This window comes from Halichoeres trimaculatus, unplaced genomic scaffold, assembly GCF_033239565.1.
Source record: "Halichoeres trimaculatus isolate MK-OKI-2021-1 unplaced genomic scaffold, fHalTri1.1 fHalTri1_scaffold_9, whole genome shotgun sequence".
NCBI lineage: Eukaryota > Metazoa > Chordata > Actinopteri > Labriformes > Labridae > Halichoeres > Halichoeres trimaculatus.
In genome coordinates, this window is record NW_027437188.1 from 15,195,548 (window position 1) to 15,208,203 (window position 12,656).

General features: G+C 43.0%; 1 protein-coding gene across 1 annotated transcript in view; it reads left to right on the forward strand.

The window, feature by feature from the left end:
• The window catches only part of rsrc1 (arginine/serine-rich coiled-coil 1), a 153,019-nt gene that overhangs the window by 5,653 nt on the left and 134,710 nt on the right, over positions 1 to 12,656 (forward strand). The gene's annotated exons all lie outside the window — the stretch shown is intronic.

Genomic DNA, 12,656 nt, shown 5'->3' on the forward strand with positions numbered 1-12,656 from the left:
AAAAGAAAAAAGAAACTTTAAAAATGTTGATTTAAAATAAAAGGGCATTGAGCAACATTTTTCACAATAAGCTGAAATTACACTGAAGAAACAAGTGAAGAGAACACATAAAGAGAAGGAGAAATGAGCAATGTCTGCGTCATTGAGGAGTGACCAAAATATTGGACTTGAAGCTCTTTCGCTGTTTGTATTACAAATCAGTATGTTGAATTTCATTGCAGACTTTTCTTATTAAAAGAGCAATAAGACTTTTGGAAGTTTACTTCAGTGTAAACAAACACATCTTTTCGTATTTATGCCTCATGTCATCAGAGGGAGCCACATGGAAACTTGCGTCTAAGCTTTGGATGAGTGTGTCGCATATGCGAATGTGTGCGGGAACTCGTGTCTCAGTGTTTTCTGTCTGTTTGTCTGTGAGTTTCAGTGAAACAGAGACAGCAAGTTATGAGCAACACAAGCGCAACCCTCCCCAAATGCCCTCTGAAACTAGCTCTACTTTCACTTATTATTTCTATTAAAACACCATTACCCACAATTCCTGTGCTAGAATATGATTGTTATCAGTGTTTTTTTTTTTTGCAAGGGGCCAAACTACAAATGCAAAACTTCTGCTTTACACACCAGCACCACACTGCTTTCTCTCTCTCTCTCTCAGACACACGTACGCACACACACACACACACACGGCCAGACGTGTTACCCTTTCAGAGGCATAATAGCAAAGTCTCTGTGTGTGGTGGTCCATGTCATTAGCATAGCTAATCTGTTGCTAATGAACCAGTAAACTGCGCTGTTTTTTTAAAAAAATCCCTCACACACACTTGTGCAGACACACATTGTCACACACACATTAACACATGCACGGCTGCACAATTGAAGAAAAGGTTGTCATAATATATGCGTGAGCGAGGCCCCTTGTTTACTTGTGTATGGCTGCGGGGAGAGCAGAGATCAGTTTAATCGCAGAGGAAAAGTGTTTTAATATCTTTGTTATCCAGGTTTTAGGATGAATTGATCATTCAACAGAGATATTTTGGCACAGGCTTGTTTGATGGAGCCCCAAAAGCACCCCACCCCACTCTAATGGTCAGAGAACTTTCTTCAGTTTCAGAATAGGAAACATATTTCAGTTTCGTGGTGTAGCCTGATTATCTAAAAAATGTCACTAAGCAGTTCTTTTGTTCTCTCTGCGCAGTCCTTTGGGATTAAACCATCAGTTAAAAAATGGCATCACTGGTGTGGTGTAAGATGAAGGGTGGAGGGGATTTGAGGAGATTTAGAACTACAGTCGATGACATCGGTGTTTACAAACGCAACACTGTGATTAGGAAGGTTGTGTTGTGTAATCGGCTTAGCGGTGAGCGAAGGGGCAGGTGGGTTGGGCTGCTGTTGGTGGGAGTGTGTGGAGGGGTGTTTCCAGGTGGAGGCGACGTTGGAGGTGGAGATGTGCAAAACGATTATGCAGTGGCTGAATAAATTTGCCATCAATGCCATCGTTTTTTCCTGGTGGCAGCTGCAGTTCGCATCTGCTGTACGTAGCCCTGGTGGCCACATGTGCGCTCATTTTCAAGCGTACCAAACAATCCAGTGAAAGTAGAAAGTGTCTCCTAATGAATGCTGCTAAAGCTGAACTGATACGGTGATTAGCGTATTTGTAGATTAATTTTGAAATAATCTAAAAGAAGAGGAATAAAATTCTGCTCAAGGAAACGTCTAAGCTCTGATGAGTGTGTTGCATGTGCGAGTGTAACAGAGTGTTTTCTGTCTGTATGTCTATGTTAGTTTCAGTGACCTATAGAGACAGCAAGTTATTAGCAGCACAAGCCCAAACCTCCTGACTTTCACCCATTATGTCTAATAAAACACCATTACCCACAATTCCTTAACTGAATCTTGATTGTTATCAGTGTAGCCTTTCTTTGAAAGAGGCTAGGTACTTCACACACATATGCACATTCACACGCACACACATATAGCCAGACATGTTTCCCATTCAGAAGCATAATAGCAAAGTCTGTGTGTGGTGGTCTATGGCATTAGCATAGCTGATCTGTTGACAGTGAACCAGTAAACAGCACTGTTTTTTTTTTACATCTCTGATAATGTGTTTTAGGGTTGGGGGAAAAAAAATGAAAATCGATATATTGGGATTGTTTTTGTCTGTCAATATCAGAATCAGGATTCTTTGTCCAAAAATAGATTTTTTTTCAAATTCAGTTTTTAATTTTAGTCTTTATTTTTAAACTGGATTGGAAAAACATTACCACTTTTCTCCAGCAGAGAGCCAAATGTTTCTCTCTGACTAACGTGATGGGCATTTTATGGGAAAATATTGCTCCTGATATAGTCTGTAGACATCATCATCATCATTTCATGTTTTCACATGGTATGGTGTTGAAAAAGCAAACTAAAAATCGCGAAGATCGTAAATACTGAAGAATCGCAATTTAAATTGAATCGCACCCTAAAAATTGTAATAGAATTGAACCCTGAGTATGGCGTATCCTCCCAGCTGTAATCTGTTTATTGTTTCAGTCATTTATTGGAAAAAGAGAAATGCATCTACTGCATTGGTGAAAAAGCTGCTGAGCTTGTTGATGATGTTGTCCTGTTCAATTGGTTATTAACACCAGCCATATTCAGAGGTTTCACCTAGGGCTGGGTGATTATGGTAAAAATAAGAATCCCGATTATTTTAAATGATATTGAAATCACAATTAAAATACACAATTATTCATTTATTAAAAAACTTCAGTACTGATTTAAACCCAACTTTAAAGAACCAGCAAGTGGCACATACAGTATTATTGATACACATGAGTCACACACACGCTGTGGCTGCAGATGGAACATAGAAGAGCTATGAAGCACAGGAACTTGCATACATCTACACTGTGTGGCATATTATTTGCTTTTCTTCGATTTTATTGTTTTTATGATTGTCAGATGGCAAAATTGAAATCACGATTAAAATCCAATTAATTGTCCAGCCCTAGTTTCACCTATTTTTATTTTTGTGTTTCACTGATGCTTCTGTACAGTTCTGCGGTGGGAAACTGCATGCACGGTGGTTGTGGATGAAAAGCAGGATGGTGTGCACTGTGCACAGGTGCCTTGACTGCCATTAGTCAGCTGTGTGTGTGTGTGTGTGTGTGTGTGTGTGTGTGTGTGTGTGTGTGTGTGTGTGTGTGTGTGTGTGTGTGTGTGTGTGTGTGTGTGTGTGTGTGTGTGTGTGTCTGGATGAGGTTGCCTGAGCTGGCTGAGAGTCTGGCTGATGGATCAGAGGGGGATTGAGTGGACAGGACCTCATGATTGATACGCAGATAGGATATGAGGTGCTGCCTGCCACCCCCACCCCAGCCTCCGTAACCCGGGCAGCACCTACAGAATATGAAAGAGAGGCGAGAGGAGACCGAGCGATCGGAGCGCAGAGAAGAAAGAGAGAGGGGACGAGAAGTTAGAAGAGAATGGAAAAGCGTGGCGAGGACGGGTCGAGTAAGTGCAGGAGAGGGAGCGGGCGAAGAAGATCCTACTGAAAGAAAATGAAGAGGAAAGGCAAAAAAGCGAGCACGAGTACAGAGAACAGATAGGCCTGAGAGGGAGATATTATTCAGAAGAAATGAGAATAATAACGTCTGCATGGGAATATTGCAGGGGAGAAGATTAGGACCATAGTGGAGCCGTCGTGGGTTGAAGGGAAGGGAGTATTATTACCTTCTTTTCCATCTCTCATGTATAAATAAAAAATAAAGAGATACATGAAATAAGAATAATGCTCTATCTTGTGTTTACCATCCATCCTTGCTTACTGCCTCTCTCTTCTCTTTCTCCTTTTTTTCCTGGCCTCAATCAGAGGAGGCCCAGGTCCCCCAGAGGCAGTCAGTCTTGCCCTGAAATGTAAAACAGACAAGAGGAGCAGATTACCTATTTGCCATTAATGTTTATTCTCTTTGATGTGAGCAGGCATATCAGGCTCTGTGTGTGTGTGTGTGTGTGTGTGTGTGTGTGTGTGTGTGTGTGTGTGTGTGTGTGTGTGTGTGTGTGTGTGTGTGTGTGTGTGTGTGTGTGTGCCTTCCTGTACCAGTTAGGCTGATTGAGCGCATGCACGTATGCACAGATTTGCGTGTATGCATGTTCATTCAGGTTGGGGGGGTACCACAGTCCGCTGGGGAGGAGCAGAGTGGATTGCGGCAGCAGCAGCATTCAGTGATCTAAGGTGTACCAGGGCCAACAAAGCCGACACAGCCTCTCATCACAGTGGGATCACAGGCCCGTCTTTAGGTGAGCTCCGCAGCGGGCTTTACTGCCGGGCTTTTATTGGCGGTCACAGCAGGGGTTAAATGTGTGTGGCTCAGTCAGTCATTCTGTCAGTCCTTCATTCACTTAGCAGAGGCACTGTTAGAAGACACGGAGGAAAGGCAGGTGCGACAAATCCCCCACTTGACCCATCAAAGAGATGCTCTCATCTGTGCATACTCACACATGTATGCATGGTTGTACTGCAGGCGGAACACAAATGCTTACATTTTCCTCATTAATATTTCAGGCCTGTGTTGAGTTAGCAGGGCAGACTGCTAGCGTCAGGGTTTAGCCCGGCTAACACCAGAGCACCTTCATCACTGAGCTGATGTCATGACTCTTGAGGAGAGTAAGACCTCTAATTACCTATCTGTTCCCTAGAGGAGGAAGAAAGCAGACTGAACACACCACCCAGTATACAGGGGTAGCCCACAAGAGTCAGGACTGTCTCACTTACCCTGTCGAAGTCTCATGGAGGCCAGGACTAGTTCAGAACTGGACATGTAGCATTGTAAAGCTACTCAAAAACCAAGCCAGCATCTGCAAAGGTATTTGTGCTGACAAGATCAGACGTTTCTATAGTCTCTGAAACGACATACTTTCCTACTGTTCCATGAGTGGATGCCAAGTTTTACCTGCAACAGGATTGGGAAAAAAAAGTGACAAAAAACCTTCCAGGTGAGCTGAGACTGCAAACCACCCAGACCTTTTGTGGACAGTTATGGACCTGTGTTTAACCAAACGCTGGTTGAATGACCATGAAATAACTGTGCTTGATTGGCCAGTGAATTGGCCGGACCTGAACCAGTATTGTGCTTAAGGTTGCTATCAGAGCAACATGGGCTTCTATAACACCTCAGCACTGCAACAGACTGATTGTCTCCATGCCACACAGAATTATTGTAGTTATCCATGCCAAAGAAGCCCCTATCAAGTATGGAGTGCGTATAACTTAGCATTTCAATCTAAAACACAAAAATGCTGTGGAAAAAAATCTGTGTTTACACAGCAACGCTGAGGGACTGAAAACGCTATAGTAAGCATGCCAGGCCTGCAGGTGGCGCTATAACCGGCTCATCCAGAAGTTGCTTTTGGTAGACCTCCACTGAAGTAGAGTTGAGCTGATCATCTGATGTATTGGTTAATGCTAAGTGCAGAAGTGGGGCAACAGATGCACATTTTGTTGAAAGACAGTCAGCAGATTGAGCAGCACAAGCGGTAGTCCGCGACGATCGTAACAACAGTATTGTTGTCCTGTTTTATGCGCGAATTAGGGTGTGACGTTAGCGTTTCCACTGAAAATGCTGGCTTGCTATTTACACTGCAATAGTTTTAGCAGTGTTTCAGGAAAATCCCACTCTGGAGGCAGTTTTCAAAAGTCTCTATTTTAGGTCGACCAAAACGTAGCAATACTTTTATCTATTTTATCCTAAAACTGTTGTATTGTTAAGAGCCTCTTAATACCCTTAAAAGACCAAACTGTTTTTCAAGCCTTTTGGGTGTTTTCTTTAGCTGTAAGCCATAATAAATCAATATTCAAAGGATTTTGCAGTTGTTTTACTTCTGTTGTGTTAATGCTTTTGTTGCAAAAGCATTCTTTTACATACAATATCATATTATTATCAACAGTACAGTCACAATTACAGGAGACTCCTCCCCTCTCGTGAAAACCAAAGGGTGTATCTGAACCACATGAACTTCTGTGAGGTACACCCGTGAACAACAAGTTCCTGGAAGTATCTGAGCCTGAGGCCCTGTTTCTTTCCAAAACGCTAAAACACAGTGACAACACAATAAAAAAAATGCGTTTACACCGAAACGCTGAGGGGCTGTAGTAAGCATGCCAGGCCTGTAGGTGGCTCTGTAACTGTCTTGTCCAGAAGCCGCTTTTGGTTGATCTCCACTGAAGTAGAGTTGGGCCGATCATCTGGTGTATTGGGGAATTCTAAGAGCAGAAGTGGAGCAATAGATGCACATTTTGTATGATGACTGTCAACAGATTCAGCAGATTGAGCAGCACAAGCACAACATGGTAGTCTGCCATGATCGTAACCGTAACAGCGGTACTGTTGTCCTGTTGTGCTCGCGTGAAGCGGAGGGTGACATCAGCGTTACAACTGAGAACGCAGGCTTACTGTACTCACAGTGCCAACAGAGTTTTAGAAAAATTCAACTCTGGTGTTGTGCAAACGGACCCTGAATGTCCTGGCACTCACAGGGGTTTGTGTTGTGGGCTTCAGAGGGGTCAGAGGTCACAGTTGAAAACATGGTCGTTCATGGAGCCAGCTAGGTTCATCGTCGCGGTCCTCCGCTGGTTATGAAAGGGACAATGATGAAACCAACCTGCCATGTCCAGCTGCTGCTAGAGCCAGATAATCTAGATGTTTCACCTCCACATTATGAGCTCTGTTTTCTCCACCAGATCAGAAAAGAGCTGAAGGTGTGTGTGAGTGTGTGTATGTGCATGCACGCAAGTGTGCATGGAGGGGTTGAGCGATGGCCTAGTATTTATTTCGCACTGCAATTTTCCCCCGTATGAGATGAGGTGTCGTACATCTGCTAGATAGCTTTTCCTGCCTTGCCCCGACACAGAGCGTGCACAAGGTCATCTAGGCAGCTTGGGAACAGAGGAAGGGCTGAGGTGAGGAACCAAAGGGAGAAGCAGGGAAAGGTCTTAAAGAGGGGAGAGAAAGGGTGATGCAAGAAGACAAGAGGCGGAGGGAAGAAAATCAGTAACTTTATTGTGTGGCCTCCTAGATTTTCATTGCACCTGGATCAGCAGTTCCCTCCTCAGGTGGCAGGGTGGGAATTTTTCTGTGCATTTTCTGTCCACCAAATCTTTATCCCCACTTTGGAGTTTGTGTATATGTGTGTGTGTTATGTAGCAGGTGGTGTTAGGTGTCGCTGGCTTCGTAAGGGGAATGTGAGTGTGTTTGAGGATATGACAAGTGAAATCTGGTTTCCTCAACAAGCTGCTCTGATCTTTCTTTATTTTTTCACTTTTGGAAAGATAAGCTTGAAAAATAAACGGCGTGCTGATGGATAGAAAACAAGATGGGAAAGAGTGCAAACAACTCTTCAACTTTTTGTTGCGGTGTTTCTGTTTTTTTGCAGCCTTGCAGAGGTCCCACAGTCGTCCAACGTGTGCTATAGTGGAATTCAAGAGCGGGCTACTGTCTGTTTCTCATCCTCCTGTCTGTTATCCCATTGTCTTTCAACATCTTCTCCTCCTTTCTTCCCCTTCCACAGGATGACATCCAGCTCTTTCTTCCTTCTACCCCTATTACTGGACTTGCAAAGTGTTGATTTGAACTGAAAGATGACCTGGTTTAGTTCGTCTGCGTCTTCCCGACTCCATAAAAATCAACATGCTTCCAGTTGTGAGATCTGAACATGTTTGTTGTTGTGTTTCTCCCTCTTCTCCCCCCTCACTCCCCCTCTCCTCTCTCCTCTCCCTCTGTTTCTGTCTTACTCTCTTTCTCTGTGTTGTCTTTTTTATTTATCTGCTGTAAAGGCCAGTCAAGCGCTGCTCGGCTTTGTTGTCAGAAACCTTTATTTACCAAAGGGAGGAATAAGTGACTGACACAGACAGCCTCTTTCATCCCCGCCTAGCCGCGAGCAGTGTTCCCCTCTACCGCCAGAGGAACCCCCCCTCCCCAACACCTCTCACTTCTGCCAAGCCGCCAGCCCCCTTCAACCCCATCTCCACCCCACCTCTTCCCCTCCATCCTGCAGGCTCGCAACACACTAGACCTCTCCCCTGGGTAGCAACCTAGCTGTAGAGTCTGCATCGTGCAACACGCACACACATGCACACACACCAGTCCACTCACATAGACGATCAAATAAAGGAGTTAGTCTGATGGTCCCAAACAAAGATGAGTTTAACATCAAAGAGTTGTCCCTTTTCTCCTTTCATCCATCTGTTAAACAAACTGGGAGTAATGACACAGAAAGGTGGTTCCTAACAGCTCTGGATGGACAGTTTGCTGAAAAAAGAAGGAGTGATTCCTTCAGATCAGAAATAACTTACATACTTTTTAATGTATAATCAGAAAGACACATAAAATTCACAGTTTTAAGTTCAAATAAAAGCCATTTATGTTGACATGGAAGATCATCCAAATGAATTCTTAGTTTAACAAGTAATTTCTTTAAGAGTCCCACTGTTATATCACTCTGTAACTATCAACTTGTAGAGATCCTTGAAATCTTACACAAAGTATGGCAGATTTTATTTCTACCAATTGGTTTCCAACATTAGTTTCATACTTTGAGGATAGAGCCAGGAAATGTTTATATATTTTTGTATATTTATTTATTTAACTATCAATTTATTTATTTTTGTTTGTTGGTTTTCTAAAACCAACTATGACCAGATCAACAGGTTTGTCAGTCAAATTTAAGAAAGCTCTTGCATACACTGCAGAACACTGAAATCTTAAATTTTGTCTTATTTTCAGTAAAAAAATATCTTTTTAGTAGTGCTGGGCAAGTTAACGCGTTATTTTCACATTAACCCGTCAATCTATTAACGCCATTGAATATTTTATCGCACATTAGTGCATGTTGCTCACATGCTTTTATTTTGTAAATGTCTGTTGCTGACCGCGGCGGAACCGGAAGTGAAATTGGTGGAAAAACACGATTAGTAACCAAAACAAGCATGGAGAAGAGGGGCAACGCCACGGAACTTAAAGGCGCTCGCTGCTTAGTGTATCAGTCCGTGCGCGCGCGGCGTGTCAGATATAAACAAACGCAGGTAGTCTGCCAGGACGAAGAGACACGATGAGAACTAGAGCCTTATTTAGTGGTGTTTTTGTGTGAAAGTAATGCGCTGAAAATTCTCTAAATAAAGCATGAATGCAGACCAATATCAGACTTTTTCGGTGGGAGTCCGTTTATTTGTGTTTTTGGTCAAGTAAAAAATGGCCCCGTCTGAGTGCAGAGGAAACCGTCAGACGAGCAGGGAGGGGGTGTTTGGTGCGAGCGCTCTGGGCTTCTGCTGCACAAAAACACTGCTGTTGGGGTAATTTCTGCCCTAAACCTTGTGATAGGACCCAACTTGTTCCATCCCGGAGTATCACTTTAATGCCCTGACAGTGGCAATAAGCTTTAATTTTGTATTTACATTTTGTAAATTTGATTTGCACTAAATAAGTGATTTAACTATTACTGTATAACAAGTACTGATTTAGTGTTTGCATGACAGATGTGATGGCACTTTTGTTCATATGGCAGAACATTCCAATAAAAGTGCACTTTACACTGCTTTTGAGTTCATTATTAGATTTTGAATTTACAATGCAATTAATTATGATTAATCAGGGAAATCATGCGATTAATTACAATTAAAAGTTTTAATCGTTGCCCAGCCCTACTTTTTAGACTTAATATAAGCAGTCCAGAAAAAAATGTCTTATTTCAAGGTATCTAAAGACAAAAATGAGGCCTGAATTGCTTGTAACAAGTAAAAATCTCTGCCAAAGGAATAAGAGAAGGGTACTTGTATTAAGACATTTTTCGCGTTTCAAGAAACACGACGAGCACGTTTCTTTTTTCCATTGGGAGATTTTGTTTGCTACTTGTTGAAAGCAATTCAGACCTAATTTTTGTCTTTAAGTAATGTGAAACAGAAGTTTTTCTGGACTGGTCTGGTGTATGAGGCTTATATCAAGTATAATAAGACAGTTTTTACTCTGTAAGACATAAAACACTTGATAAGATTTCAGTTTTTTACAGTGAAGAATTTGGATGATTGTTAAAAACCAATGTTGTCATATGTTAAAAGAGTTATCACAATTATGAGTGTATTTAAAGGGACCTGGTTTAGTTGACCTACATTGTAAACTAAATTATGTTTGAAGTATTTGCCCTTTAACTTTGTGTAGAAACTGAAATGAAACATAAGCAGACTTGAAGACCAGTGTTAGACTTTCTGAAGTTTACAGCTCTAATCATCATTTTGTCGTTGAGCTACTCTCCTCTCTGAAAGCTGTATGAATGAACACCAATGTTTGTGATCAATTGAAGTATCAGAGACACCGGACTACAGTCAGTATTTTATGTCTGTATACCAAAGACAAAATTAGGCTGTTTGATGGCTGAAAGTACGACACTCCCACTGCTGGGTCCGTCGCAGAGACTCACTCACACGGTTTGCAAATAAGCCCCTGTAAAATACCGGAGACTAACACTGTGTCATCAGGCTTCATTGTGCTCACTCTGTGACAGAGAGAAGCCTCATCCGTCTGGCCAGACCCAGAGAAAGACGGAGACAAACGCTTTTAGCCCTGGCATAGGAAAACGAACACCAAATGTATCTCTCGCGCTGCCTCTCCCTCCCTCTCTCTTTCTGTCCTGCCTTCTCTCTGTCTCTCTCTCCCATTTAAGCTTCTTGAAGTTCTTCCAAATTGGGTTTTAAATGCCAATTAGGAGGTTGAATGTAGTAAAATAAAAGCAAATGCAGGCAGGATGGCCTCACCTTCTGGCTGGTTAGGCTTCAGAGAGAGCCGAGCCGGACCTTTGGCTCCCAGCGAGGCTTTGAGAGAAATATCCTGCCTAATGAACACATTAATTAGAACCATAACTATTTATAAGATGATAATTAGAAACGAAGGGAGGTAAACTGGGCTTTTCCTGCAATTAATGGAGGATTAATTACGGGAGCTAATGAAGTGGATTTTTGAAACGCGTGGAGGTGAAGTACAGAGATGTGCAGCTCGCTTTGTGATCACTGGCATAATTATTTTCTGCAGCGCCAAAGCGTTTGAGGCCCTGGTCCTCGCCGGCTCAGGCCGGCTAATAAGCATCATTGCATCGTTATATATGCACTTAAAAAGACTTGCCACTGAAATGACTGTCTAATTATTTCTAATTGGCAGGCCCTGTGTGTTGTCATTGAGCTGTTTGGAGCCGCAGTGGAGCCCTGGGTCTAATAACGCTCTGGGCGGGGAAGGAGGGGGCGAGCCAGAGATACAGAGACGTTGGTGCACAGAGGAAAAAAGGTGTTTGGTGGGGTGGTGGGGGTGTAGGGGTGTACCAGTTGCCTGCTGCTCATAGCCAGACCTGCACATTGCCCCCCTGTGCACTTGCCCAGCAGGACAGCAGCTCCTAGAACGACGCCCGGTGCACCCAGAGGTCACCTTGCCAAGTAGCCGATTAGCAAAGTTTTATTTCATCTGTGCTTATTTTTCCCCCTTTTAATTAACAGCTTCTGCTCTTAATTTATTCACAGATAAACGCCACCGTCTGTCCACAGTTCTTCTGCTCACTCTTAAACATGCTACACACACACTCTTGCATTAACACACACAAACAGGGAGGGAGGTATGTTTATGCGCTGTGTGTGATTCGGTGGCCAGCTTTTGAGCTGCTCCGCAGAGACCAGAGCTAAGAGAGCATGCATGGACAAACCTCAGTCAAGCGTGTTTACCTTGTACTCTGGCTATGCTCTGGCTCAAACCATATGGACGCCATTACTCTGTGGGACTCAGAGTGAGCACTTATATAGTTTGTCTTCACAATATGCTGGCGTGCTCATTTTCAGATTAATACTTGGGTTAAACAGACATTTATCAAAGAGGTTTTTCAGCTTTATATATGTGCATCTTTAGTTTTCATTTACAGTCTCATAATTTTAGCCATTGATCTCCATTCTGGCTGTGTCATATTCACATGTAGGACCTCGAGTGTTTGAATGATGGCCTAGGATTACGTGTGTGAGCACCTCACTTAACTTGTCCTAAGCAGAGCCATGTGCGTCGTCCTGCCAAAAAAACACACCGTCATTCCTCCTCTTCTTCTCCCCGGACAACTTGAGAGCAAATTGCCAGCTAATGGAACTGCTGCCTGCACTTGTCAGTTCACTTAAGACAAGCAGAGGAACCACACAACACACACACACACACACACACACACACACACACACACACACACACACACACACACACACACACACACACACACACACTCACATGTGGTTTCACTCACACGTTTAGTAATTTATTTGTGGAAAAAGAAGAGAAAAATGAGAGAGAATGGTAGAGAAATGAAACAGGGCCCTGACTGAAACCTTGACAATCTTTTTGAAAGTAATGAAACACTTTCTCAGCATGCGCCCCAGTTTTTCTTTTTGAAAATTGTCTTTCCTTTTTTTCTTTTTGTTCCGTCTATCCATTCGGGGCTTTTGGCAGAGTAGAGGACATGAGGAGGAAGTGGAGATAGATGGATGGTCCAAAGGATACGTGGCCAACTGTCGTGTGATTGGCTGAACAAAGAGCAGAACGCTTCTGTGACTGGTTGAACAGAGAACTCTACGGCATGGTTTTGGATTGAAATCAAAGCAGGAGAAATGT